The following is a 7,428-nucleotide window of genomic DNA, read 5'->3' as shown; positions in this document are numbered from 1 at the left end:
TTTCGACTTGCCATCACCCGGGGCCTGCACCCACCGTGCGCCCAGCCTTCCGCTTCCGAGACCCTCGCTCTCACAGCCCTTCGGATGCTTGCCCCTCACCCAGGCTGCACAGCAGTTACCTGTGCGGTGGTTACCTTGCCAGACAGGGTCACCTAACTTAGGACCTTGGGCAGATTCCCTCTCCCTCAAAGCCGAGATAAAAATAACGAACTTGGGGATGTGAAACTCCTGTCACAGACCAAGTCTCAAAAAAAATGTGCATTTCCAGATCCTTGGAGGCACCCAATCTTGACACTCGGGTGGGAGTGGGAGCCTCGCTCAGCATTTTCCTCTCTGTTTCAGGCGAATTTAACACCCTTTGAAGACCTTCCCTTTACATTTTGGTGGACTCCTGCGAAGTTGTGGCAGAAGTTTATTTTCCTTTTTCTGACTTTGTAATAAAAATAAACTAGGAGTCAAAGATATCAGCTCCTCTTCAAGTTAGAAAGCTGAGACTTCACCTCATCCTCCGCAAGCGGGAACTCTCTCCAGGCTCCGTCCAGTACTCACCTTACAATAACAAGGGCCACCTTTTGTTGGACACTGGGCAGGGCGCTGTGTAGACACTTTATAGACATGACCTCCTTTAATATACAACCCCAGGACTGTTAATATCCCCATTTTATCAAGGAGTGAACTGAGGTTCAGAGAAGTTAAGTGTCATCTAAAGTCACACAGCTAAATGGCAGACTTGGGATGAGCTCCCTTGTCTGTCTGACTCTAGACAGGAACTTTTTGTGGCAATGGAATGTTGCGAACAGAACTTTAGGTAACCTAACTGCAGGCACCTGGGCAGAGAGTCTCACTCTCTAATTACTATTCTTGAGCTATTTCCTTGAGATCTGACCCCAAGAGTGAAGTCTGTGAACCCAAAGGCATAGGAAGACATCGTCTTGTCAGGCCAGGTTTCCTCAGGACCACTGGGCTGATTCACACCCCACATGAGTGAGTTCCTGTTTCCCCACAGACCAGCTGTGGGCTTCATCATTTTAACTGATTTTTGCTAAATTTGTTGGTAAGAATTGGGATCTTCTTGGCTGTAATAATCATATTTGCGTGTCATTAAGGATTATAAAGACTGAAATGTTCCTTAGTATTTAAACTTAGTGCCACGTGTCTCAAAGTTATTAGCCATCCGTCCATTGGACACTGGGTATTTCCCTCATAGCTTTATATTTATTCCCCCACCTCACTGGGTCACTCAACTCATATATTTTTCCAGTGCCCCGCTTTTGTTGTTGTCATTTAGCTGATTATGTGTCATAATCTCTACTAACTTATTTTAGTTAGAAAATTGTCACTTCACAATTAGGGTGCATGTGTTTGTGTTTTCCCATGATGTTTGTGGCATTTTTAAATGATGTAACTTTGCCTATTTGAAATCAAAGAGTCTAGATGGGCTTCCCTGGTGGCACAGTGGTTGAGAGTCCTCCTGCCGATACAGGGGACATGGGTTCGTGCCCCGGTCTGGGAAGATCCCACATGCCGCGGAGCGGCTGCGCCCGTGAGCCATGGCCGCTGAGCCTGCGGGTTGGAGCCTGTGCTCCGCAACGGGAGAGGCCACAACAGTGAGAGGCCGGCGTACTGCAAAAAACATACAAACAAAAAAGAGTCTAGAGGGTGATGTATGGGCCTCATTCCACAGTTACCCAGTTTCCCTAGCGGTATTTATGAAATGATAAAAGTCATATTTCATCCAGTCAAGGAGGGGTTTTGCCATAATGGAGGTATGCAACATTGGCGGCTGGTGTTAAGCCAATATCTGTGTTCTGCCTTCTCTTCTTCCAAGGTACATGGCTAAACACATCTTCCAGCCTCCCCTCCACGTCATGTGTTAACTGAGATAGTGTAGAAGTGCTTGTAAAAGTTAATTCCTTTCCCCTCCTTTCCTCTTCTTCCCTTTCTTGGACAGATAGGGCCCAAATCTCCACCTCTCATCTATTCCAGATTCCTGAGCACTTAGAGAGTCAAGATAGCCAGGTTATCTGATCCCAGCCTCTCCTTCTTCTGGCTTCCACAAGGGGACCCTTTCTGCCAAAGCTCAGGTCCACTTTGAAATCCCCAGAGTCTGGCAAAGCTTATTGTCTGTTGGCATCTGTCAGAGTCTTGACACACGTAAGTCACGAATATCCTTTAAACAAAAAAATTATGTGAATTATCTGGGATTTTCTCACTCTTGCTCCCCTCACCAGGACCCACTGGTGTGCCCCTTCCACATGTCTCACTACCTGAGTAGTGTGGGGCCAGCAGGGGGAGTCAGCCTCTCCAAACAGTCCCACGCTGTCCAATGACTTCTATTATAGAACATCCTAGTGGGTCAGGTTTCCACCTGGCCAGCTCTGCAGAGTAGAGTAGGTGTTCCACCCAGTCCGGGAAGAGCAGTCTTCCTGGGAGACTCCTCTGGTCCTCACTGCCTGTGTGATGGGAGCCTTTCTTCTTCATCTGTTAAAGGGCAATTAGGCTGAGGGGTGCGATGTGTGGCCTCCCCTCCCACAGCCAAGGGTGGACAGTAGAGTGCTATGGCTAAGCAGTGAGGCGGATCCGGGTCCCCGTCCCCACTCAGCCACACAAGGTGGACTGCCGTAACTCAGCCCCACAAGGTGGACTGCCGTAACTCAGCCCCACAAGGTGGACTGCCGTAACTCAGCCCCACAAGGTGGACTGCCGTAACTCAGCCTCACAAGGTGGACTGCCGTAACTCAGCCTCACAAGGGCTCTGTGATCTGAAGTGGGGCCAGGCACTCGCCCTGCTGAGCTTTGGCCTCGTCATCTGTATAGAGGGTGATGACACCGACCTCAGTGGTAAATATGACCATCATAGAGCACGGCACACACAATAATTATTCTTGGTTAGCAAGAAAGCAAGGGAGGAAAGATGGCTTCAAGAGCCTCCACCCATTTTCGAGAAGCCTTTTCTCACTTCCTGGAGAGAGAGCTTGCTCTCTCCTGTCCTCCTGTCTCACCTGCCCAGCCTCTGGGTGGGCCTGGCTTGCCTCTGATCTGAGCCCTGCTGGCACCCACTGGGCTCAGGTGTTGCCTCTGGAGTCCTTCCTCACTGTCACTTTCTTCCTGATCTGCTCTCTCCTGGTTTCCTGCTGATTCTCCACCACCACCCCTGTAATAGACTGCTGGCACTCTCTCCTTCTCCTGTGTAGTAGCCACAATGGCAATTAATTAATGACCTGTACAATTACGAGTTTAATATCTGTGTCCCCCACCACTAGCCTGTAAATTCCATGAGGATTAGACCTTGTTTGACTTCTTTCTTGCTGTTTCTCCAGTGTTTGGTACTCAATAAATATTTGTTGAATTAATAGATAAGGAATGGCTAACCAGTTTTTGCTTCTACGTCTGTGTTCCTTGAGGGTAGGGGCTGTTTAATTTCCTCTGCACCCTGCAGAGAACCTGGTACTAAATGAGCAGCAGTGAATATTTGCCGAGGGAAACAAAGCAGGAGTAAATGAGTGGATGAACTGAGAGACTGAACCCACACCTCTCTTCCCCTTTTCCCTGCATCACGGCTTATGACCGAGTCCCCCCGTCTGTGTAAATTGTCTCTTGGTCCTGAACAGCCTCTGTCTTGCAGCTTCCTTTGACTCACAAGGATGATGGGCAAGAAGAGAAAGATCTTCCACATTTGTAGGGTGTTCTCATTTGAAAAATAAGGTTTTCAGGAAATCCACCCCAGTCCCTGCAGAGAACACATCTACCTCATCAAAAAGGGTGGCTACCCTCCAGGAGAGGGTACACAGATACATAACACTTTTTGGCCCAGTGCATTTACCTCCTAATTTCCATCAAAGCCATTAATCGCAAAGTTTCATACTTAACGCTCATACAAACCGTGGTAGGCAGTGTTGTCTTCTGGTCAAGAGAATAGTGGAGACTTCAGAGTTGCTTTGGGTGAATCACTTAATCTTTTTTACCCTTTCTTACCCATCTGACAATGGGGCCTAACATTCCCGAATTTCCTCTTTTAATAAACATTCTTGTTCACATTTAAACATTCCTGGAAAGACATTTTACAATCAATGAGTATATTTAATCTGGTTGTGTTTTTTGCCCCAAACTCAGTCAATAAATCCAGAGTGTATCTCAGAATCAATGGCATTCTTGAAAGCTATGTCTTGAGGTGGACTGCTGTAACTCACATCACATTTTCTCACAGGCAGATGTCTGACTAAAGTCAGTAAAGTGAAGACATCTGCAAAGATGCAGCCTGGTTTCAAAAGGTGATTGAGCTCTAAGTGTTCTAAACCAGGCACAAACCTGCCAGGCATGCCTTGGATTTCAACGAAGTGAGCAAGCTGCACGTGAAGAGCATTCTTGCTGCCACATGTGTTTAATGTAAAGCCAACATCCTGTCCATCAAACACGAGACCAGAAGGATTGCTCGCCTTCCCTCAGAAGTCAGAGGGTTTTGCAGGATGACTTTGATGACCAAGACTCTTTAAAAAAGATGCCCGGGGAGATGGAAACTTTTCCCCTCAGTAAAATTCCCCACAACAAATAGTTCCACTGACCTTAGACATGACTTCAGCACTTTCTTGAGTTGAAAGCTGTTGAAAAATAAAAGTCACGACATCTGATTGTTTGATGGCTTCACTAAAGATTTCGAATATGAGGATCTGGAGAGGGGGTGTCTCTTTAATCCCTCTTTTTTTTTCCTTCTTACAACAGAATCAGAATGGAGGGGAGCCCTTTGGGAACTGAGTCCCTGGGGCTTCAGGATGGTTCCAGGCACTGTGGAGGAGGGAGGAGAGTCCATCTTTCATTCTTTTAATCAACGTTAATGAGGTAAATTGAGTTTTGGTCAGTGTATACATCTGCCACCGTGACCTTTGCTTTTTTGACTTGCTGAGCACGAACAAGGTGCTCAGCATCTGGTTTTTGATCCTGCCTCCTAGAGTCCCCGTGCATCCTCTCCCTGCCTGTTCACACTGCAGGAATCAGTGACTGCAGGATGGAGCCCTGATAGGAGGAGGTGACATCACCACACTCAGGGCAGATCAGCTGGGCAGTGGAGGCACACAATGCCTGGGAAACCCTGTCGCGACATGACTGTTGCATATTTATTCATTCAACAAATATTTTTTGAGTGCTAATTAAGTGCCAAACATTGCTCTAGGTGCTGGGGATATAGCAGTGGACAGGAAAAAAAAAATCCCTACCCTTCAGGAGTGTACATGCTATCAGGGAAAGAGAGGTATAAACTAACAAGATATATAGTATGTTAGATGGGGAGAAGGGCTATGGAAAAAATAAACAGGGAAGGGGAAAAGAGAGAAGACAGTATATTACCTGATGACAAAGTTTTATACCAGTTTGAAATTCTTACCTGACTTCTGTATCAAACCAGAGGATGCTCACAGCTGCTGGGTGAGCAGGGGCTCATGGCACCTTTACCTGCCTTCCTGACCTTAATCTTCTTCCGGCTGCTGACACTGAGCTGGGGTTTGCCTGTGTACCTGCCCTGTTCTGATCAATCCTCTTCTGCTGGGCTCCCCGAGGATCTGCTCCTCGGCAGCTCCTGTGTCTCCTCTGTCTCCTGGTCTCATCCCTGTGGTCCTGTCCACTATCCCTGGCCCAGAATGGGGCTGGCTTTGTTTTCAGATTCAGTGCGTCCACTGTTACTAGACAGTTAACTTTTTTCGCCACCTTTCTAAGATTGGGCAACATGGTAAAGACCATGAGACCCTGGGCAAGTGAATCAGACTCTCTGAACCTCGGTTTCTCATCTGTAAGGTGGACGTGGTTGTAGTGCACCTGTCCCAGATGGTTGTTATGGGAATGCCACGAGATAATTGAAATAAAGTGGTTTTCAAAGGCTTGTACTTAGTGGATGCTGAATCAGTAGTAGCTGTTCACGTAGGAGGGACTGAGCTAATGGCAGCAATGCAGGGGAGGGTGCAGCATGGGAGTGCACCCTGGCTTTGTCTCCCGTACCCCCTCCCCAATCCCTCTGGATCTCCCCTGTGCTCCCCCAACCACTGTCATTCTCGGCTCCCCTTTCATCATGGAGCTTAGCTCCGTGGAATCTTCGCCTCTGGCCACTTAATGAGAAAAACTCTTCAGCAGATCTGCTCCCTCCCTCCCTCCCACTCTCATCGCCTGAAGAACAGTCTCTGTTCAAAGGGGACGATGCCTTCCTTGTCAGTCAAGACTCAAGCAGTTTGGGGAATCTTAGCCCCTTCTTTACTTCAAATGCACTCACGGCCAAACTAGTCAGTGGGTTACATTTGTCCAGGGTACTGCTCTGCAGAGAGGATCTCATCTCTGCATGATGAGAATCAAAGCCCCTTTGTTATCTCCCAGCATGGAAGCCTGGCCTAGCTGACAATTTACACTGTAACAATTCTTATTTTTTAACCCACTCCCCTTACTCACAAGACATACAGAAAAGTAACCTCTACCCATTCTCCTCTTCCTTTAAACTTCTTCTTGTTTCTTTTTCCTTGAGTTCCCTGAATTTTGATCAAGTTGGACATGCTCATCTTTTTGGAGTCTTAGGCAGAACTTTGGGGCCTGAAGTCTTGTTAGGAGTGGCTCAACTTCCGGTCAAGCAATAAAATTAAGAACACAGTTTCTTTGGTCAAAAGTCCCTGAACAAAGGTAAGATGCTTAACCTCTCTGAACTTGTTTCCCCATCTGTGAAATGGAGATAAGTGTTCTGATCCCAAAGGGTTGTTAGGAGTAGTACAATGAGATAATGATTGTAAAGCACTTTGCAAAGTGTCTTATGTGTGATAAACAAGCAAAAGCCAGAAGCTCCTATGTCCATCCACAGTGGGGTTTGTTAGGATAAGTCTTATTTTCCTGCTAAGCCTTCTCTATCATGTCCAACTACCTGGGCCCTATCACGCTGAGCCCTAGGCATCTGCTGATTCGTCTGTCAGGCTTAAGCAGCTTAACGACAGGGACCTTGTCTGGCTCTCACACAATTCTTAGAAGTTACCAGCATTTCCTGTTGTCAGGGGCTTCCTGTGACTTGAGAGCAGGGGCTGTGTCTTGTTCCCCACTGTGGTCCCTGTGCCTAGCACCAAGCTCAATAAATGTCTTAAAACCAAGAACTAAGGAAGGATAAAAAGATGGCAGGCTCTAGCTGGCTCCCACTAGGATGAGATGGCTCAGAAGTAGGAATATAGATTCACAGAGCCCTCCTGAGTGGGCAGCATCCAGCTGCCATCCCCTACAATGCCAGCCCACCTGGTCCTCACTTCAATCTCCTCTCAAAATTGCTGTTCACCCTGCCTTTCCACAGAGCTGAAAAACTGGCAGCATTTACCTCTAAGAAGTGAGCAACAACAAGCTCCAGGTGCCAATGGAAGCGTGTAACTGATGAAGTTCCTTCTCCCAGTGGGAGAGGTCACCTAAAACAACCTCTTTTCC

Source organism: Orcinus orca, chromosome 6 (assembly GCF_937001465.1).
Source record: "Orcinus orca chromosome 6, mOrcOrc1.1, whole genome shotgun sequence".
NCBI classification, from domain to species: Eukaryota; Metazoa; Chordata; class Mammalia; order Artiodactyla; family Delphinidae; genus Orcinus; species Orcinus orca.
This window is presented reverse-complemented; position numbering follows the sequence as displayed.